A 22,967-nucleotide genomic window follows, 5' to 3' on the forward strand; every position below is an offset into this window, starting at 1 on the left:
GGACACAGCACTGGAAGGGTGGGTGGAGCAGGGAGGCAGCGGCCCACTGAGAAAGGAAGGTTGGGAGTGGGGAGGACAGAACTGGTGGCCTCGGTGTGCGTGGGGGCGCAGCAGGGTGCTCTGAGAGACTGGCGGGTGGGGCGAGGGTGGGCGGGAAGCATGAACCGCGGCTGGATGGGAGACCTGAGCATCTGAGGGACTGTGCTGCTCGGGAGGGAGGGGCGGGGGCGGGGGCGGGGTGAGGGCATCTGCTTTCACTGCGCTGACCGACGGGTGGGCAGGATGCTGCGGGCTGGCCCCCTGGGCTGGAGGCCGCTGCTTTGGGCCCTGCTGTGTTTGGAGCCAAGTGCCTGCCTGGTGGTACTGGCTGGAAAGGAGCATAGAGGCCCCAGAAGGGACTTTGGAGGCCCTTTTCCCATGCAGAGAGCAGACCTGATGAGGGGTGCTGGGGCGTTTGGACGAGAACCTAGAGCAGGTGAAGATGAGATTAGACCTCATCCGTTTTTTTAATTGTAAAATGCACATAACAAAATTCAGCATTTTAACCACTTCCAAGCGCACTGTTCAGTGGCATCAAGTGCGTTCACGTTGTTGTACAGCCACCACCATGCGTCTCCCCAGACTCGTCACTCCCTTTTAGGTTTTGGTATGTCATACTGGGAGGCTACTGTCTGTCAAGCGGTGTCCCAAGCACTGGGCCTGCGATGTGGGGGGCTGGGATTCTGTGTGCGGGACAGTGGTAGAGAGAACGGCCACAGACCTTGCCTTGCTGCCCTTCAACTCCCCTCCCTCCTGCTCGTGACTTATTCTGGCTCCACTTCACAAATCATTGTAGCAGCTGCCAGGGTTCATTGGAAGTGCTTCAGTGACTGAATTTAAGACCACAGGGTAATTTCTTGACGTGTGATAGGAACCACAGTCATATAAGCACACATATGGCTCATTTACCAGGAAAGGCTGGCCTGCGCGGTGTCAGTCAGTCAGTGTTGCTGCTCACAGAGGCTCGGACGGAAGCAGACCGCCGAAGGCCTAGCCCAGCTGGCCGGTGACAGGGACAGGACTGAGCTGGACATCAGGGGGCTGACCAGGATCCTGGCCCTCATCCCCTACCCCGTGCAGATTTGAAACAGGGTCCTTTTGGAGAGGGGAGGCGTCCGAGGAGAGTGGTTTTGGCTTCCCATTGTCTGCACTGCTCTCCGTCCCCCGCCTGGTCAGCAGTCCTGAGGGAGCACTGGCCGCTCTGGGATGCCGCGGCCCCCAGAGGCGCACCCCATCCCGCCAGGCTCTGCCACAGGGACCTGGAGCTGGGCGCCTTTCAGAGTCCCACCCAGTCCGTTTGGTGATTGCCCCCAAACCAACCCCGACGGCTGTGACCCACAGGGGTGCATCAGTTTTTCTCTGGTTCTCTTAAATATCTTTGAGCATATATAATATAGACACAGTTCAAAATGCAAAAGATACGAAAGGCTTTACTTGAAGTGCAAACTATCCTCCTGAGTCTCCTGGCCTCCAAGGCCTCTGCTCAGAGTCCATCCATGTCATCAACGTCTGAGTGATCTTCCCAGCCGTGTGTGTGTGTGCCGGTGCACGCACACACACTCACACAAGCAGAGGAACATGTACATGTGGACACGCACACACATCGTAACAGTCTAAGTGACTTGACCAGTCCTCTCTGGAAGGGGATTCAAGTTGCTTCCAGTCTCTTGCTCTTACAAGCCGTGCTGCAGTGAATGAGCTGATTCTCACTTGGGGTCCCTTCCGGGGTGAATTGGAAAAGTTCTAATGATAACACTCCAGTGCAAATACTGATAATTGGGTCAGTAGCACATCTGAACGAGGCTCTCCCCTAAGACTACTGACATTCCTCAGGTGATTTATTTATACACTCATCACCCCATTTCTCAAAGGAATCAGGAGCAGGCGGACCCCTCCAGTTGGAGGGTGCTGGAGGAAATGGGGCAGGGATGCGAAGGGCCAAGGCTGAGCGCTGCCAGGAAGCACCAAAATGCTTCGCTAAGTTGAGGGACTTGCCGAATCCTCGGGACCAGGGCATCCCCGTGAAAGTCAGGGACTTTCTATTCTCATCCCGTGAACAGACATGGACATGGAGGGGCAGTGAGCCCATGGTCCTGCTGTCACAAAGCCAGATCTGAGCCAGCCACGGCGGAGGTTCTGCTCGAATGTGGTGTTCGGATGAGGTCACCTCGGGACACCACCTCTTCTGGTAGCTGCCACCAGTCGATCGATCGATGCAAAGCAAGGTGGGGGACTGCAGTGCCTGCCTCCGCTGCCGAGATGCTGGCGAGCCCCACCACCCCTCCTCCAGCGCCTGCGCCTGGAGGTGGCTCACAGCGGCTTTGACCTCTTCTTTCCCTCCTTTGGGATCCAAGCGGACTTAGTTTGGTGAGAGCTACTCCTCTAGACCTGCCTTTGAAGGTCTGACATTTACCTATACCGAACTTGACCTAGTTTGTGAACTCCAAACCAGGCCTTCGCAAACTTCATCAAACAGGAACAGACTTTATTTTTAAGAACAGTTTTAGTAGACTGACAGAAAAACAGAGACGTATACTTGGTACAAAGTTCCTATCTATCCCATATCCAGTTTCCCTTATTAGTAACATCTTACATTAGTATGATGTATTTGTGACGATTAATGAGCCGACATGGATACATTAATATTAACTGAAGTCTATCGCGAGGTATTTAGGCATCCTTAGTTTTAAACTCTTTTTCTGTTTGGGGATACCATGTCCCCTGTCGTCAGACATTCATGTTGAGGAATAAGGAGTTGCCGGGTCTCCTTAGGCTCCTCCTGGCCCTGCCAGTTTCTCACACTTGGTTCTGATGACCTTGGCATTTTCAGGAATGCAGGTCAGGAATAATACTCTAGATGTCCCCGTGTCCGCCTTTGTCGATGTTTTCCCCGTGATTGGACTGTGGTTCCGTGCTGTTTCGGGGCCCGGGGTGGGGGCTCGGAGGCACAGTGGCATCTCGTCACACCCTATCCAGGGTGCACACCGTCACATGCTTGATCACTGTCCACAGTAACCGTGACCACCTGGCGTGTGACCTGTGATTTGTCAGGTTTCTCCACGTAAAGCTGTACTTCCTCGCCTTCCCTGCTGGGCCCTTTGGAAGGAAGTCGCGCCACGCGGCCCGCAGGCGAGGAGGTGGGGAGCTCGTGCTCCTTCCTGAGGGAAGAGTACCCACGGGGATGGTTTGGGATTCTTACACAAGGAAGACTTCTTTTCTTCTTCCCATTTATTAGTCATTCTTAAAATCAGTATGGACGTATGGATATTTATTTTAGGCTTTGGATTATAATCCAGGGCTATGTTATTCATTTTATTGTTTACATAATTCCAGCGTTGGCCATTGGGGGCTCTTTCAGTTGCCTGCTGGGTCCCTTTGACACACGTCCACCATTGTGCAGGAGGTTTTGTGGGGGGAAGGCTTTGTTTGCTCGTTGTCACCTCATTACTTTCTGGTACTACAGATACTCCAGGCCCAACTTGTATACTGTGTCCTGGCCTAGTCCCAGAGTCAGCCATTCCTCCAAGGAGCCCTTAGTGCCTCATATCGGAGAATGGTATTAGAAACCAAGATCCAGGCATGAGATGTGTTCATGGCTACGGGGGCAGCATCTCCTCTAAAAGAAAATGCATACTTCCAGTCAAGATGGTGGCACAGTCAGACATGGTTCGCCTCATTGAACAACCGATCAAAATTACAACTAAGATACAGAATAACATCACTCAGAACCATCAGAAATCAAGTTGAATGGAAATCTGACAACTACAGAATTAAAGAAACCATATGTACCCAGAGTGGTAGGAGGGGCTCAGATATGGAACGGGCTGGTCCCATATCCACATGTGCTGGATAAAAACTCAGGGGGGATATTTCAGGAGGGAGGAGTCCCAGTGCCATACCAGGGCTCCCAGCCCAGGGTTCCGGTGCCAGGAAGGTAAGTGACCCCAACTTCTGGCTGCAAAAACAAGCAGGGATTGAATCGGTAGAAGAAATTTCTAGAGCCCCAAACAGTTCCTCTTAAAGAATTCACTCACAGCCCTGGCTGGTATAGCTCAGTGGATTGAGTGCTGGCCTGCAAACCTAAGGGTCACTGGTTCGATTCCCAGTCAAGGCACATGCCCGGGTTGTGAGCCAGGTCCCCAGTAGGGGGTGCATGAGAGGCAACTACACATTGATGTTTCTCTTCCTCTCTTTCTCTCACCCTCTCCCTTCCCATCTCTCTAAAAATAAATAAAATCTTAAAAAAAACAACCCACACACAGACTCACTCAAACTCACTCCTCCTGAACTCTAGCACTTGGGCAGCAACTTCAAAGGCACCAGTGGCATATGGGGGGGAACTGAAGTGTCTGGCATCAAGGACAGCAGAGGCCATCGTTCCTTTTCTAAACCCTCCCCCCACGGAGCCACAGAACTGGCAAACCGGTCCCATGTCTGAGACTCCATCAGCCCGGCTAACACTGACCAGTCGTGGAGATCCCCAGAGACTCTGCCCCACCCAGGCTGCCTTTGCATATGAACGGCTGGTCTAGGTTCGTGCTTCACAACTTCCTAAATCCTACCAAACAAGTAACACCCACCCAGCCTCAGTAAGTCCCCCGCTTCCAGCCCCAGTACCTCTTGCTAAGTGGCTGCAGGTCCAGCACGAGCAGCAGCCAACCTAGAGGTGCAGCTTGACTTTGGCTGGGATTTTCCAAGTTCAGCACAAGTAGCAGCCATCTCAGATTGCTGTATAACTCAGGGTGGCCGCAGGCAAAGGACCAGTTGGGGCTGACCTTGGCTTACACCACCTGAAAAACCCCAGGGCCAATACACCCAGTGGACAGCTACAGACCACTTCAGAGAACCTCAGTTCTGCCTCCACATAGCTGATCCTCCACAGAGGGTGGAGGTTGGAGGTCAGTGGTCACAGCCAATCCTTGCAGCTGACTGGCCTGGTTAAATCCCTCCCATTGACCTGCCAACAGCAAGCAAGTCTCAACTACAGGAGGAGGGTGTACTCAGCTCACACAAAGAGTACACATCCAGTACCCAGCTTGGATGATAGGAGAGGCTATGCCACTGAACCCCACCGGGCACCTACCACATTGGCCACACTACCAAGACACGGAGTCTACCTAATACATAGAAACAAACACAGGGAGGCTGCCAAGTGAACAGACAAAGAAACAGGGCCCAAGTGCAAGAACAGATTAAAACTCCAGAGAGAGAGAGCTAAATGAAATGGAGATAAGCGCTCTATCAGTTGCAGAGGTCAAAACACTGGTTATAAGGATGCTCAAGGAACTTAGGACCTCAGCAGCATAAAAAGATACAGTCAGAAATGAGGGATGCACTAATTGAACAAAGAACAATTTATAAGGAAACAACAGCAGAGTGGATGAAGCTGAGAATCAAATCACTGATTTGGCTGCTATAGCTCAGTGGATTGACCGCAGTTCGATTCCCAGTCAGGGCACATGCCTGGGTTGCAGGCCAGTTCCTAGCAGGGGACGCACGAGAGGCAACCACACATTGATATTTCTCTCCCTTACCCTTAAGAGAAATAAAACCTTTTTAAAAAAATCACTGATTTGGAACATAAGGAAGTAAAAACAACCAATTAGAACACAAGAAGAAAAAAGAATCCAAAAAAATGAGGGTAGTATAAGCAGCCCCTGGGACAACTTCAAGAACTCCAACATTCAAAATATAACTAGACATTGAAATAACGAACTGACAATAACCAGAGGGAGGAAGGGGGATAACAGGGAAAAGAAGGGGGAGGGTCGTCAAGGAATGTATAAAGGATCCATGGACCAAGCCAAAGGGGGATAGGATTGAGGGTGAGAGGTGGGGGTGGATGGGGCAGGGGAGAGTAGTGGTGGGGAAAAAGGAGACAACTCTACTTGAACAGCAATGAAAAAAAAAAAGGAAACAATTAAAGACCCCTGGCTGGTGTGGCTCAGTGGATTGAGTGCCAGCCTTCAAACGAAAGTGTCCCCAGTTTGATTCTTTCTCAATCAGGACACGTGCCTGGGTTGCGGGCCAGGTCCCCAGTAGGGGGCGTATGAGGCACAACCATGCATTGCCGTTTCTCTCTCTTCTGCTTCCTTTCCCCTCTCTCTAAAAATAAATAAATAAGTTCTTTAAAAAAAAAGAAGTCCCAACATTCACATCCTAGGGGTGTCAGAAGAAGAAGAGAAAGAGCAAGAAACTGGAAGTTTATTTGAAAAAAACAATGAAGGGAAACTTTCCTAATTTGGTGAAGGAAATAGACAATGGAAGCACAGAGAGTCCCAAACAAGACGAATGCAAAACAGCCCACACTAAGACACATCATAATTAAAATGCCAAAGTTTAAAGATAAAGAGAGAATCTTCAAAGCAGCAAGAGAAAAGAAGTTAGTTACCTACAGGGGAGTTCCCATAAAACTGTCAGCTGATTTCTCAAAAGAATCTTTGCAGGCAAGAAGGGATTGGCAAGAAATATTCAAAGTCATGAAAAGCAGGGACCTACAGCCAAGACTACTCTACCCGGAAAAGCTATCGTTTATACTCAAAGGGCAGATAGAGAACTTCCCAGACAAAAAAAAAAACTAAAGGAGGTCATCATCACCAAACCATTATTATATGAAATGTTAAAGAGACTTATTTAAGAAAAAGAAGATCAAAACTATGAACAATAGAATGGCAAAAATACATATCTATCAACTGTTGAATCTGAAAAACAAACCAAGCAAACAAGAAGGACAGAGACAGAATCATGGATACGGAGAGCATTTTGATAGTTGCCAGATGGAGGTGTGTGTGGGGTGGGGAATGGGTGAAGAGGGGAGAGGATTAAAAAGTACAAACAGGCAGTTACAGAATAGCCATGGGGATGTAAAATACAGTGTAGGAAATGGAGCAGCCAAAGAAATTATATCCATGACCCACGGACATGAACAATGGTGGGGGGATTGCCTGAGGGAGTGGGGGGTGCTGGGTACAGGGGGGTAAAGGGGGAAAAATCAGGACCACTGTAATAGCATGATCAATAACATAATTAAAAATGCAATCTTAATAGAAATCCCAAATATATTGTAGAAAGCACGTTTAAAACAGAAAAGCAATCATTTATTAGCCTACACTGAAATGTTCGTTTTTATTCATTCATGCCAACAGTACAAAACTCAAAGGTACAAAAGGGTATATACAGTAAGACTGTTTGTGCCTGGAAGACCGGCGAGAAATTTCACGTCTCGACGCTGGGGCAGACCTGGACTCACGGGACACACGGGACTCACGGGACACACAGGAGCGTGTGCACTGCTGCTACAGGAATGTCAGTTGGTATCAACCACATAAAGGGCTTTTTCAGAAAAACACTTTGTGGAGCTACGATTCACATACCAGACAATCCACTCACTTCTCACTCACACTGCACAATTCACAGAGCTGTGCACCCATCACTACGTTTTAGAACATTTTCATTACCCTGAAAATAAGCCCTTCGCCCCGTAACCATCGTTCCCCGAGGTCTTCCCATACTCTGCCTCCCACACCAAGCCCTTGGCAACAACGAATCTGCCGTCTGTCTAGGTTTGCCTGTTCCGGACCTTTCATAGGAATGAAGTTATACAGCATGTGGCCTTTTGTGTCTGGCTTCTCTCATTCACCATGTTTTCAAGGTTTGTGCCGCAGCAGGTGTCAGCACTTCATTTACTTTTATTGATGGGTAAATACTGCATTGTGTGGGTAGATAGCGCTTTGTTTATCGACGGGCATTTGGGTTGGTTCCACTTGTGTGCCATTATGAATAATAATTCAATTTAATTTATTTATTTTTAGAGGGGGGAGGGAGGAAGAAAGACAGGGAAAGAAACGGCAATGTGTGGTTGCCTCTTGTGCACCCCCTACTGGGGACCTGACCTGCAACCCAGGCATGTGCCCTGACTGGGAATCAAACCAGAGACTCTTAGGTTTACAGGCTGGCACTCAATCCACTGAGCCACACCAGCTAGGGCTCATGTACAAGTTTTTGTGTGGACATATGTGTTCAATTCTCTTGGCAATATGCCTGGAAGTCCAATAGTTGGGTTGTGTGTTAATTCTACTTTAACCATTTGAAGAACTGCTGGACTGTTTTTGCAAAGTGGCTATATCATTTTACATTCCCACCGGCAGTGTATAAGTGTTCCAATTACCCCACATCTTTGCCACAATACTACCTTTTTTTAGTTGTTATTTTAAGTATATTTTATTGATTATGCTACTATAGTTGTGCCATTTCTTTCTCCCCTTTCTCCCCCTCCACCCTCTGCCCCCCTTCCCATCAGCATTTCTCCCTTAGTTCATGTCCATGGGCCGTACATATAAGTTCTTTGGCTTCTCTATTTCCTTTACTATTTTTAACCTCCCCCTGTCTGTTTTGTACCTACCATTTATGCTTCTTATTCTTTATCGGTTTTTCCCCATTCTCCCCACATCCCCTCCTCACTGATAACCCTCCAAGTGATCTCCATTTCTGTGATTCTGTTCCTGTTCTAGTTGTGTGCTTAGTTCATTTTTGTTTTTGTCTTTTAGGTTCAATTGTTGATGGTTGTGAGTTTGTTGTCATTGTACTCTTCATAGTTTTGATCTTCTTTTTCTTAGATAAGTCCCTTTAACAGTTCATATATGGTCTTTATGTTGATGAACTCCTTTAACTTGACCTTATCTGAGAAGCACTGTATCTGCCCTTCCATCCTAAATGATATCTTTGCTGGGTAGAGTAACCTTGGACGTAGGTTCTTGCCTTTCATGACTTTGAATATTTGTGTGCAGCCCCTTCTTTCCTGCAAGTTTTTGCTTGAGAAATCAGCTCATCATCTATGGGAACTCCTTTGTAGGTAACTGTCTCCTTTTCTCTTGCTGCTTTTAAGATTCTCTCCTTATCTTTCTTTTTTTTTTTAATTTATTTTTTTAATTGATTATGCCATTACATTTGCTCTATTCCCCCCTCCCTTCCCCTCCACCCTGCATACCCCTCCCCCACCATTTCCCCCTTTAGTTCATGAACATGTGTCTCAAATTCTTTAGATTCTGTATTTCCCCCTACTATTCTTACCCTCCCCCCTATGTATTTTCTATCTACTGTCTATGCTACTTATTTTCTGTACCTTCTCCCCCTTCCCCTCCTCCCACTCCCCTGTTGCTAACCCCTCCATGAGATCTTCATTTCTATGGTTCTGCTCCTGATCTAGCTATCCTCTTAGTTTGCTTTTGTTTTAGGTGTGGTTCTTAATAACTGTGAGTTTGCTGTCCTTTCACTGTTCATCTTTTTTATCTTCTTTTTCTTAGGTAAGTCCCTTTAACATTTCATATAATAAGGGCTTGGTGATGATGAACTCCTTGAATTTGGTCTTATCTGAGAAGCACTTTATCTGTCCTTCCATTCTAAATGAAAGTTTTGCTGGGTAGAGCAATCTTGGTTGTAAATCTTTGGTTTTCATGACTTGGAATACCTCTTTCCAGCCCCTTCTTGCCTGTAAGGTCTCTTTTGAGAAATCAGCTGACAGTCTGATGGGAACTCCTTTGTAGGTGACTGTCCCCTTAGCTCTTGCTGCTTCTAGGATTCTCTCCTTCATTTTAATCTTGGCTAATGTAATTATGATGTGCCTTGGTGTGTTCCTTCTTGAGTCCAACTTCTTTGGGACTCTCTGAGCTTCCTGGATTTCTCGGAAGTCTATTTCCTTTGACAGATTGGGGAAATTCTCCTTCATTATTTGTTCAAATAATTTTTCAACTGGTGGTTGTGCCTTTCCCCCTTCTGGTACCCCTATAATTCGGATGTTGGAACGTTTAAAGATGTCCTGGAGGTTCCTAAGCTTCTCCTCATTTTTCTGAATTCTTATTTCTTCATTCCTTTCTGTTTGATCATTTTTTTCTTCCTTCTGGTCCTCTCCCTTGATTTGAGTCCCAATTTTCTTTCCATTACTATTGGTATCTTTTGTATCACCATTCATTTCAATTAATTTAGCTTCCATATGTTTCTCTAATTTGTGACTAAAATCAACCAGTTCTGTAAGGATCCTTATAACCAGTGTTTTGAACTGTGCATCTGAAAGACTGGCTATTTCTTCATCACTTAGGTCTATCGGTTCTGGGGCTCTGAGTTGTCCTAGAGCCATTTTTGTTCTATTTGTGCTGTTAAGTGAGCGGAGCGAAGCCTTAGTTGTTTACCAGGACGGGGCGACCCAGGTCGCTGGTTTGTGACGCTGTGTGTGGGGGCGGGGTCAGAGAGGGAGCAATGGCAGTCCTCTCCGCTAGCCCAGCGCATCCAGTCACTCACACGCCTCGGGCTTGTAATTGTGCGAGTCTGCTACACCGCGCGGGTTTCCCTTCTCACTGGTTTCTCCGCACGTAAATGCGACCGACCGACCCACCGCGCCTCTTCCCTATGCGCTCCGGCAGCCAGCTCGCTGGCGATCAGTGCCCTCGGTTGCCTGCGCGCCCCGCGCACCGCCCCGGGAATTTTTCTTGCTAACCTGCTCCGCTGCTGGCCTCGCTCCTCGTACCGGTCCAGCCGAGTATCTAGTTGTCCTTTGGACTCCGTATTGTCGATTTGCCGTGTGGCTTGGTTGTGACTGCTGTTAAAAATAGTTGTTCTTAGATTTGGTTGTGCACAGAGGCGAGGTGTTTCCTCCATCTACGTCTCCATCTTGGTGGAAGTCCTGATTCTCTCCTTATCTTTCATCTTGGGTAATTTAATTACAATAAGTCTCAGTGTGTTCCTCCTTGGGTCCAACTTCTTTGGGACTCTCTGAGCCTTCCTGGACTTCCTGAAAGTCTATTTCCTTTGCCAGATTGGGGAAATTCTCCTTCATTGCTTTTTCAAATAAGTTTTTAATTTCTTGTTCTTCCTCTTTTCCTTCCGGAACCCCTATGATTCAGATGCTGGAACCCTAAAAGTTGTCCTAAAGGTTTTTAAGCCTCTCCTCATTTTTTTGAATTCTTGTTTATTCATTCTGTTCTGGTTGAATGTTTATTTCTCCCTTCTATTTCATATTGTTGATCTGAGTCCCAGTTTCCTTCCCTCCACTGTTGGTTCCCTGTACATTTTCCTTTATTTCACTGTGCATAACCTTCACTTTTTCCTCTATTTTGTGACCATACTCAACCATTTCTGTGAGCATCCTGATTACCAGTGTTGTGGACTCTGTGTCTGATAGGTTGGCTATCTGCTCATCACTTAGTTCTTTCTCTGGAGTTTTGATCTGTTCTTTCATTTGGGCCATATTTCTTTGTCCTGGCCCTCCTGTTATGCTGTAAGGAGCAAAGTCTTAGGAATTCGCCAGGGTGGGGCAATCCACATTGTTTTGGTGTGGTGCTGTCCGTGGAGGAAGAAGGGTCAGAAAGGGAACAGTGCCACTTGCTCACCTCTCTGCTGGTTTTCAGTCACTTCCCCTGCTACCCACAAGCAAAGTGGGCCCTTCTGTTGCTCGTTCTCAGGTGGGTGGGCTTGTGTACATTTTGCAACCTAGTGGTCTCTTCAACCAACTCTTCTGGGAGGCTGGGAGCTTCCCCTGCTTGACATGGACATCGGCCCACAGTGTCCATGCCATTATGGATGAGATTCGAGACAAAGTCACATGGCCTACCGAATCCTGTGGAGGAATAGGGACAGCGAGGCTTCTCTCTCAAGGAGAGCACCTTGGAGCACCTTGGCCACTCTCTTGAGAGGAGAGCTCCTCCACCCTCGCCTTGACAAGCTTTTAATGAGTTCAATTTGCACAGGAATACAGGGTGTATACGTGAAGCTTATCAGTCATTCTCATGCAGAAATGATTAAACAATAGATAATATTCAAAGAACTCTGAGGGATTCCAAGGCAGGGTCAGACAGTTAAAGGGCCATAAAACTTTGAGGAACACACTCACTTTAATGGACCCTTACTGTTTCAATGGAAGGTATTAGCAAATCAGGTTTCATAGGATTTTACGCATCCTTCCTTAGGGCCGATCGCCTTAGGGAACCTGCCCTGTCTAGCACAGGGCTGCACCCACCTCCAGCATTGTTTCAGGCTTAAGTCATTGTTTTGTGCTTAAATCGAACAGGGGAAGTAAGGCAGCTAAGAGATTAGGAGACGGAATGAGGACTCAGGCTATGTCAAAGCTGAGGGGTGAGGGTCCATCACCCCCTTTTTCTGTAGCCACCCAGGTCCTTCCCAGGGTCCCCCACAATCATGCCTGTTTTACGTTGTCCCTCCCTTGAGGAATCTTACCCGTCATTGGCTAACTGATCAAGCACTGGGGGCCAGGCAGGGTTAAGTAAAAGGAGCAGAGGTGGCCCCTGCCAGGGAGATAAGCTTTGTCTCCTTAGTGGCCTATGGTCCCAAGGTCCCTCACTCAGCCTTAGCCATGGGGGTGTTACAGCTCCCAAAACCAGGCAAGGCAGCTCCCAATACCTGCTTTCAAACCCCCCCCCCCCAATTTTTTAACAGCCAGAGGTTTTGAGGCTTTAGTTTCCTATGCTGGAACCCTGGGTTGTGTTTTCTGTCTTGCTCTCCAGGTGTTCTTCCAGGCTCATCCACACGTGAATGTGGGACTGCCTGGCCCGCCAGCTGCCAGCTTGCCCCGCCCCATCTGCTGCCTTGCTGCACACCCTCTCTGCTTGGCCACCCGGCTCCACCCCTGGTACCACCAGTCTGGATGTTTCTTGTTTGCCTCCTTTCCTTGTTGTACTTCCCTACAACTTGATTTGCTGTCAGTTCTGGTTGGTTTGGTTTTTAAATTTGTTGTCCTCCTTTTGGTTGTGTGAGGAAGCAAAGTGTATCTACCTACACCTCAATCTTGGCTGGAAGTTGCATAGTTTTTCTATGCATCTTTTTTAATTGTATTTTCCCATCACCGTTTATCTCCCTCATACCCTCTTCCATCTCCACCCACCCCCAGCCCCCTCCCCACAATCACCACGCTGCCGTCCACGTCCACGAGTTCTTTCACCCGTCTTTCTGATTATTGCCACCCTTATGCGTATGAAATATCTTGTCATTGTGGTTTTGATTTGCATTTCCCTGATGGCTACTGATGTTAAACATCTTTGGATGTGCTTGTTGGAAAAGGCTTCCTTACAGGAAGTCTGGTAGGCTCAGTGGATTGAGCACCGGCCTGGGAACCCAAGTGTTGCTGATTTAATTCCCAGTCAGGGCACATGCCTGGGTTTCTGGCCAGGTCCCCGTGGGGTACGAGGGGCAAATGATCAGTGTATCTCTTGCACACTGCTGTTTCTGTCCTTCTCTTTCTCCCTCCCTTCTCCTATCTCTAAAAGTTAATATTTAAATCTTAAAAAAAAAAAAAAAGAATTTAAAAAATAGCCCTGGCTGGTATGGCTGAGTGGATTTGACACTTGTCTGAAAATCAAGGGGTCACCACGGGTTTGGTTCTTGGTCAGGGCACAGGCCTGGGTTGTGGGCCAGGTCCCCAGTGTGGGGCGCATGGGGGGGTAAGCACACTCCGATGTTGCTGTTCCTCTCTTTCTCCTTCCCTTCCCCTCTGTCTAAAAATAAATAAATAAAATCTGAAAAAAAAAAAAAAGTAACTGCAGCCCTTGGGCTTAGCACAGTATTTTCAAGGTCAACTCATCTTGTTCCAAACAACAGTATTTCATCTTCTCTTGCAGCTGAGTAGTATTGCATTGTATCGAAGAACACTTGGGTTGTTTCCATGCCTTGGTCCTGTAAATAATGCCGCAATGAACCTAGGGGTGCACATATCTCTGCAAAGAGGTGTTTTCAAAATTTTCAGGTAGGTACGCAGAAGAGGATTGCTAGGTTCTATAGTAACTATTCCTAATTTTGAGGAACCTCCACACTATTTTCCATAGTGGCTGTACCGGTTTACATTCCCACCAGCCATAAACGAGGGTTCCTTGTTCTCCAAAAGCTCCCCAACACTTGTTATTACTAATCTTGTTAATAATAGCCATCTAACAGATGTGAGGTGGTATCTCACTGTGGGTTATTTGTTTATTTATTGAGAGAGAGACGCACACACACACACACACACGGCAACTTGTTGTTCTACTTCTTTATGCTTTTGTTGGTTGATTCTTATATGTACCCTGACTGGGGATGGAACCTGCAAGCCTGACTCATTGGGTTGGCATTCCAACAAACTGAGCTACCAGGGCTCATTGTGATTCTGATGTGCATTTCCTTAATAGTTAGTGAAGTTGAGCATTATTTCATATACCTGTTGGCCATATATGTATGTCTTCTTGGGAGAAGTTCAGGTCCTCTGGCCATTTTTAATGAGATTGTTTGTTGTTTTGGTGTTGAGTTGTATGAGTTCTTTATATATTTTGGATATTAACCCCTCACTGGAGCTGTTGTTTTCAAATACCTTCTCCCATTTCGTTGGTTGCCTTTTTGTTTCTGTGTTCATGCATTGGAGGAAGCAACATGGTTAAAACGTCCATATTACCCAAGGCAGTATAAATTCAATCCCATCAAATCCCAACGATATTTTAATTTTTAAAAATTATTTTATTATAATTTTTAGAGAGAGAGGAAGAGAGGGAGAAAGAGAGAGAGAAACATTAATGTGAGAAACATCTATGGGTTGTCTTCTGTATGTGCCTCTACAGGGGGCTTAACCTGAAACCCAGCATGTGCCCTGACTGGGAATTGAACTAGTGACCTTTATGTTTGCAGGATGATGCCCAACCAACTGAGCCACACCCACTGACCTTTTTAAAGGAAACAGAACAAAAAAATCATCAGATTTGTATGGGACCACAAATGACTGAATAGCCAAAGCAATCCTGAGAATTTTAAGAATGAAGCTGAAGATATCACACTACCCAACTTTAAATTATACTACAGAGCAGCAGTAATCAAAAAAGAATGGTATTAGCAGAAAACAGACACACAGACCAACAGAACAGAATTGAGAGCCAGAGGTAAAACTGCATGTATATAAGCCAATAATTTTTGACAAGAGCCAAAAACAATGGAGAAAAGAAAGCCTCTTCAATAAATGGTGCTGGGAAAACTGAATGGCCACATGCAAAAGAATGAAAGTAGACTACAGTTTGACCCCATGTGCAAAAATTAATTCAAAACGGATTAAAGACGTAAATGTAAGATCTGAAACAATAAATTACATAGAACAAAGCCTTAAGTACTAACCTTATGCACCTTGGTCTTAGAGATTTTATGAATTTGATCCCAAAGACAAGGGAAGTAAAGGCAAAAATAAATGAATGGGACTGTATCAAATTAACAAGCTTCTGCACCGCAAAAGGAACCGCTAGTAAAACGTGTTTCAAGAGCTGTTTCAGTTTGCTTTTAAAGAGTGAATGTCCCACGCTCAGCAGGGTTCCAGCCAGGATGGCTAGTGCATGTAGCGCCATCTTGTGGTAACAGCTTGAATAGAGTTTATAAATCACTTTCTTAGGCAGTTAAGGAAATGATGCCCTTATTTTTAAAAAGCATTTGTTTATTGATTTTAGAGAGGGAGAGAGGAAGGAAGGGAGAGAGAAAGACACCAATTTTTTGTTCCACATATTTATGCATTCATTGGTTGATTCTTATATATGCCCTAATGGGATCAAACCGGCAACTTGGGCATACCAGACCAAGGGACTGAGGTCCTTCTTTTTTAATTTTTAAAAAAGATTTTATTTATTTACTTTTAGACAGAGGGGAAGGAGGGAGAAATAAAGGGAGACCAATATCAATATGGGGTTGCCTCTCATGCACCCAGAACTGAGGACCTGTCCTGCAACCCAGGCAAGTGCTCTGACTGGCAATTGAACTGGTGACCCCTTGATTCACAGGCCCATGCTCAATCCACTGAGCCTCACTAGCCAGGCCTGAAGTCCTTCTGGATGATCTAAAAAAGAGATGATATTCATATAATTTCCATTTTCTTAGTAATGTGAGAAACTCTGTTTCAAGTATTTTGCTGTTTCAAATCCACATACTTTAACTTAGTATAAAGTGAGACTTTGCTGTATCTGCAATCTGGATCCACACTAGTTAAGTCCAGTGTTGTGGGTAAGTGTGGATTGGCCTGAGACATCTTTGGGAATGAATCCAGGTGGCAAGATGTTCTGGCTGTGACATTTGGCCTCTCCGGCCCGTGTTGATTTCCACACAATAGACTTCACAGAGACTTCTACCTGCAGGAACATTTAACAAGGTCACGCACAGTTCCTAGCACTGTGCCTGGTGTGTGGGAGTTCTTCAACAAAGGTTAAGAGATTAGTACTGTTTGTCCAACTTTTTGTAAATAGGCACGTTCAGACCTGAAGTAAAAGTCACCCCAGTACAGAACTTTAACCTTCCAAAGCAGAACCACAGTCAGTCAACAAATACTTTTTTTTAATAAAGATTGTAGCTTTCCTCTTTTTTTTAAAAGATTTTATTTATTTATGTTTAGAGGGGAAGGGAGGAAGAGAGGGAGAGAAACATCAATGTATGGTTGCCTTTCGTGTGTCCCCTGCTGGGAACTGGCTTGCAGGGAACCGGCCTGCAACCCAGGCATGTGCCCTGACTGGGAATTGAACCGCGATTCTGAGGTTCGCAGGCCCGAGCTCAATCCACTGAGCTACACCAGCCAGGGCAAACTTTAAAATTCTTTAGTGTTAAGTGCTAGGTAGGGAATTCAAAAAATCTACAGAGATAGTGACAGCCTGGTTGTTTTGGATTTAGGGTGGCCATGCAAAATCCCTCCAAAGAGTTGAAATTTGCAATGGATTCTGAAAGACAAGAAGGAGCCAGTCACGCAAAAAATCAGAATCAGGGGTGAACAGTCTTGGCAAAAGGAACAGCAAGTACAAAAGCCCTAAGGTAAGAATAAGCTTGTCTTTTGGTGGGGGGTGGGGGTGTGTGTAGAGGAGGGGTTCGTGTGCTAGAACACAGTGGGGCACGGGGCAGCTCATGGAGGGCCCTGAAGGCCGTGGTGAAGCCTTTAGCTTTTATTCCACATGGGATGGGGAGCCATCTATGTGTCTGAGCAGATCAATAAGGTGTTCAATGGTTTCTTTAAAAATTATATTTTATTGATTATACTATTACAGTTGTCCCAATTTTCCCCCTTTGCCCCCCTCCACCCAGTACCCCCCAATCTCCCAGACAATCCCCTCACCACTGTTCACGTCCGTGGGTCATGCATAGGTTCTTTGGCTGCTCCATGTCCCACACTGTACTTTACATCCCCATGGCTACTCTGTAATTTCCTATTTGTACTTCTTAATCCCCTCCACTCTTCACCTCTTCCCCCACACCCCTCCCATCTGGCAACCATCAGGTGTTCCATCTTAAAGGCCGTAGAAAAAGTCTCATCCTAAAGTCTGCCCCAAAGTGCATTAGCTCAGCACAACCACTGTCATGTTTTCAGAATCTCCCATGTGTTAAAAAATTGAATGTGTGTGCTGTCTTCTACTACAATTTTTGAAAGAGAAACGTAGTTCATAAAAGGAAAATTGGAACCAACATTTACAGAATCCCTGAGGCTCATCTGTACTTTTGCCAAACACTTAAAATGACTCTGAAAGGATCTTCCTAACACAGTAGCCTCTAGGGTGGGGCTTTGTCACTTCTGGCTGGGGAGTCAAAGATCTTTCAACATTTCTGTATAACATGGGAAATGCTTTTAAATAAAAACTCCTTCTTAACGATGCCAGACTTCTTTGAGAATCTGATCAATGCGATGGACTTTCTCCCCTGAAACAGCTCTGTGTAGGATGAAGACAGGGGGAATTCTCATTCCTTCTGCTTTCATCTCCCGATCGCCCCTGTGGGAGAGAGGCTCCACCTCTCATGGCCATGTCCACCACTGCCAGGGGGCGGCCCCCAGCCCTCCTGGAGATGAGTGGAAGCCTCTCCACTTGGGGATTTTAAGAGCTGGTCTGTGTGGCTTGTCCAATCACCACCAGGAGCCCAATCTCCGCGAGGAGGGTTGAAATGGACTCCGTGGGCTGATGTCTGCTCCTTGGGGACACAAAGGAGCTTTGAGGAGATGTCCTTTCCATCCTTCGGGGCAGGATCCTTAAATCATTTTTTTCTGAATCAAGAGACCTTTGAGCAGACCTCAGATGAGAAGTGACCAGCCCTCCCCCTCAGGAAAACTCATGGACGGCCCGTATTTACAGTTATGGGAGGGGAGTTCACAGAACAGATTAGAGGGTAGAGAACAATTTGGTGTCTTAGGGAGTTTTCTCCTCAATCACCCTTGACGTGGAAATTGACAAACTGAGGCCTAGAATGATAGGTAAGTGTTTTACCAAAGCAACACAGGGGACAAAGGTAGGGCCAGTACTTCCCATTGTTCTGCGTAGTATCAATCTAGGTGCAAAGCACAGGTTCTTGTATCAGACTGCCAGGGTTCAAATCCCACCTCCACTCCAGTGCTGCTGCACTAACCTCCAAGATTATGTCGACAGCTACAGGACAGCACTGACAGGACCGTGTTAAGAACAGAACCTGGCCCATAACCAGTGCTAAATAAATTTTATCGATACTTTGCAACAAGGAAAGGTAGGCACAGAGGTGTGAAATTATTTTGACAAGAACATAGGGAAGGCATGATTAGAACTGGGGCCTGTCCATCTCCAAAGTCAGTGAACGCCGTCCATCCCTACACAGTGTTGTTCAAACTGCAAGGCCTGACCCATCTGTGGTTCAGAAAATCAGTTCCACAGGGTCTCGTACAGCACCGAAAACAAAATTAAATATCAGAGTGCATCACATGTAAAGGTAAGCAGTATTTGGTGACTTTTGTTTCATTATACTGTAAGTGTACATACATGTGTGCTAGACCTTCTAATAGTTTGGAAGCGATTACCTTGGACTACAAGGACCCCAAGGAGTGTATACACAAGCACACTGGAGGGCTCAGTGAGATAAACCATCTGTGCCCCAGGAGGGGCAGGGATTTGAGTTGTCCTGGGAGACTGCGAGGTAGGGGAATGGGCTGTGAGCTGCTCAGCATGCAGAGGAAGAAGAGGGTAGGCCACAGAGTCTAGATTGGAGCAGAAGGGCTAATTCTTTTTTTTTTTTTTTAAGATTTTATTTATTTATTTTTAGAGGGGAAGGGAAGGAGAGAGGGAGGGAAATATCAATGTATGGTTTCCTCTCATGAGTCCCCTGATGGGAACTGGCCTGCAACCCAGGCATGTGCCCTGACTGGGAATTGACCCGCGATCCTTTGATTCGCAGGCCCGGGCTCAATCCACTGAGCTACACCAGCCAGGGCCAGAAGGGCTAATTTTTGAAACAAAAATTCCCCACAAGCCCACTCGGTGCCAGGCCCTTTGCTAAGTACACAGTGACGACTGTGACTGCCTTGGTCTTTTCCCTCTTGGGGCTCTCTGTGCCGTGGACAGAGACCTGTCAAAGACTCTCGACTGGTCAGGGCTGTAGTGATGGAGGCACTGTTCAGAGTTATCAACACTGTGAAGGGGGCAGGACCATGAATTAGGAATACAGAGCAGCGAGTTCCAAGCTGGAAACCCATAGTGTTAGGTTTACCTAAGGCCCATCTCTGCGCAGGGCTTGACCGAAACACTCTCGCAGACTTAGGTGAACTCAGGATAACCAATGCTTACTTGCCAAGCTGTGCGGCATACTGAAACCCAAATTCATAAACTAACATGCTCCACCCAACCTATGCAAGAGACGGGACTGGGAACCAGATGTCTCACAGCTGTGTAATATACTAGCACAAATGGGCCAGAATGCGTACAAAACTCTTTTCTTGCAGGGTCATTTTAAGGTCTTTATCGGCCCAAGTTAGCCCATAAAAAAAGTTATATCCCGTATTTAATTGCATGTATGATGAGCAGATAAGAGTATTTTTGAGTCATAGAATGTCTAATTGATATAAATTGTTCTGTTTACATAAAATAGTCTAATAGCCCATTTACGTAGGTTGTTTTGGCAGATGTTGGTACGGAAGCATACACACACACACACAAAACAGTGGAGCCTTTTACCCATCACTAGTAAGAAAATGCAAAGCTGGGTTTCAGAGCCTGAGCTCAACCTGAGCTCAACCGTGAGGGACATACTGAAGAGGAAATCCCTCCTAACCCCACGTCCAGGGCCCTTTAAGAGCCTCGGAACCGGGAGGAAAAGCGAGAGCCAAGTAAAACAAGATCAAAGCCTATGCAAATAAGGAACAGGGGCTGTCGGGAAACACCACTGCTGCTAGCCTCTAGGGAAAGCGGGCGTCGGTCAGAGTCCTACTGCGCCTGCTCAGTCCTATCCGTTCTTTTCTTTCGGCGCCTGCGCGAGCCCCATCACTAACCCACGCCGGCCCAAACTTGCCTATTGTACGGAGGCGTTCTGCTTTAAGTCCACTGCCGCCTTTTGTTGCGCTTGCGCTCTATCGCTCTCCGGGTCTAGCTCCCGCTTCACGTCAGTTCCTGTTGTTGCGGGAGAAGGCGGTATTTCCGGCCAGTGGGTGGGACGGGGCGGTAAGCGGGGGCTGGGGGAGGGGGCGGGGGGGCCGCGCCGCGCGAGCCGTTGGGCCTGGCTCGGAGAAGGCGTTGCCGCTGCTGCCGCCACTGCCGCCAGGAGACACAGCAGCAGGATCAAACGCAGCGTGGTGATGGGCGGGAGTAGAGCCCCGCCGGAGAGGCTGGGCGGCTGCCGGTGACAGGTGAGCGCGCCAGTGCGTGTCCCCAAACACCCTCCCGCCCCCGCGGTGGTCGCGTCGGGACCCCCCCCGCGGTGCTGCGCTGGGCCGTACCACCAGTGCCTGCTGGGAGGGGACCGCGGCCCTCGAGTCCCCCCTTCCGGGAATGAGTGGGGGTGTCTGCGCGGGGGCGGGGGCTCTAGCCCTGAGGGGCCGGGGACGGGGGCGGCGGATCGCACCACTGAAGCGGCCCGGGGGGGGGGCGCGTACCAAAGTGCGAGGACCGAACCATTGTAGACCGGACCCTAGCATGTGCGGGCTTGGGGCTGAACTCGTGGGCTGTGAACTGAGAGCATGCCTGGTGGGCGAGCACTAAGTCACTGAGGGGGCGCGCCTTACGAAATAGAGGAGGCTAGACCTACTTGGGGCAGTGGGAGCAGGTTCTGTAACTCGTTGAGAGAGGTGGAGGTTTTGGGGGAGGGATCTGTACACCAAGTGTGGTCCGGGTAGCTACGTCTGGGTTATACCAATGAGGCGCTGCGGGGGAGCCACCCCCAGAAAGTAGAGAGCGCTACATCAAAGTAGTAGGGCTGTGATGTTTATAATCTTTGAGACACAGGGCAGGCCGAAGACGACGTTGACGGGAGTGTTTTGGGAGGGCTCTAATGCTAGTAATCAGGAGGGGTTTCGGCCTTCTGTGTTTGGTGGGTGGAGCTTGGGGTTTACACTGAGTTGGAGGAGGATCGTCCTTTATTGAACTTAATAACTTTGGGGGAAGGGACTGTGTGGACCCTGGACTGCTGTCTACCCCACAATTTCCTATTATTACACTTTGTTTTAAGGTGTGTGGGACAGACACCTCTGTGGCACGTTCTTTCCATAGGGTATGGGGAAATGTGTTAAGGGCCGCTGTTTGAAGTTTTCTGAGCTTTTGACTCCATTTAGGGAGCAGAAGAGGTAGTGAGCTTGGATTTAGGGAGCTGTGCTCACGGACCGGCTTAAGACTTTGGAGGAAGGAGTGTTTGGTGGGACACCTCTCCCAGGGCAAAGTGGCTGGAGACATCTTGATCCTTAGGATTTGGAGGTCCCCCTTCCTCTGATTTGGAGGCCGATTGGGCTCAGCCAGAGGTATGTACTGGAATAATTAGGTCCTCCATGAACTGCCATTCAGCCTTGTCCCTTTTTCTGGTCTCAGACAAGCATGGGGAGTCCAGTCAGGGCCTGACCTTGGTTGGGGCTAGGTGTGAAGGAGTCAGGCACCACTCTCTGCATGCCCCTCCATCTTTCTTGAGGCTGACTGTGTCTCCCTGGTTAGCTGTCCAGGTGCCCATCATGTTTGCACTCCCCACCAGGGAATAACAGTTGGCTTCATCAATTAGGTGGCAGTGGGTGGCAATGAGGCTAAACACTGTTTTCCCAGCTGTTCCTCTTTGCATAGGCCAAGGGGACCTAGCGCAGCCTGATCCAGGGAGGGCATGCCCTCTCTGCATGCCCTTCTGAGGGCCTGGGACAGCCAGATTCCTCACGGATCTGTTTCTCACTCTGCCTGCTGGGTGGGTGCTTGGAGCAGCCCGCTGATGGGAGGCCACTGCCCCCTGCTCCCTAGGCCAGCTTGTGACCTTGGCTTGACTGGTAGGTAACCTTTGCCCCCAGGTCTGGAGTTCCTGAAGGGCAGGGCGAAGTCTAACCGGGATGTGGTCTAAAGGGGTGGGTGGTCACGTCTGGTCCATGGCATCAGCTTCTAAGCTGATTGGCTCCCATGGGCTGTGCTGCGTAGAGAGAATGGTCCCTGAGTGTCTTCAGGGAGGCCATGGTGGCTCTGTAGAATTATTCTCTGCTGGGGTTTGTTCCTCTGGTTTCCTCCTGCTAGTTTTAGAGGGTTTGCTGGATGGGGTTAAAAGCAGCAATAAAAACAATAACCATGAGGTTGATGGTTGACATTTATTGAATGCATTCCATGCGCCTTACACTGTTCAGAATGCCTCACATGGACCAACTTGCTGAATACTCACATCTTAGAACTGTAGGTACTGTTGCTATGCTCTGTTTTAGAAGGGGAAACTGAGGCACAAAGAGGAAAATCATTCCAGAGCTAGTGAACAGCCAGTGTTTATTAAACATTCACCATATGTCAGGAATGTGACAAGCCTTTTACACACATGATCTCATTTAATTCTCAAAATACCCCTGTGTGTTAGGTATTGGTTGTGCCCATTTTATGGACCCCTAGGAGGTAAGGAGAAGTATGATACCAGTTTCACAGATGAGGATACTGGGAAACTGAGACACGCTGTGAAGTGAAATAATTTGCCCCAGGTCTCACAGCCAGAAGTGGTAGAGC

The 22,967-nt window shown here is 47.7% G+C and overlaps 1 protein-coding gene across 1 annotated transcript in view; it reads left to right on the forward strand.

Moving 5' to 3' along the window:
* Nucleotides 1-20,473: 20,473 nt before the first annotated feature.
* AKT2 (AKT serine/threonine kinase 2) overlaps nucleotides 20,474-22,967 on the forward strand; it is a 48,168-nt gene continuing 45,674 nt past the window's right edge. Inside the window, exon 1 of the mRNA XM_053667519.1 lies at nucleotides 20,474-20,650. The gene's annotated coding sequence lies outside the window, so the exon portion shown is untranslated. The remainder of the gene's footprint in view (nucleotides 20,651-22,967) is intronic.

This window comes from Artibeus jamaicensis, unplaced genomic scaffold, assembly GCF_021234435.1.
Source record: "Artibeus jamaicensis isolate MK-2021 breed Jamaican fruit bat unplaced genomic scaffold, CSHL_Jam_final contig_47, whole genome shotgun sequence".
NCBI lineage: Eukaryota > Metazoa > Chordata > Mammalia > Chiroptera > Phyllostomidae > Artibeus > Artibeus jamaicensis.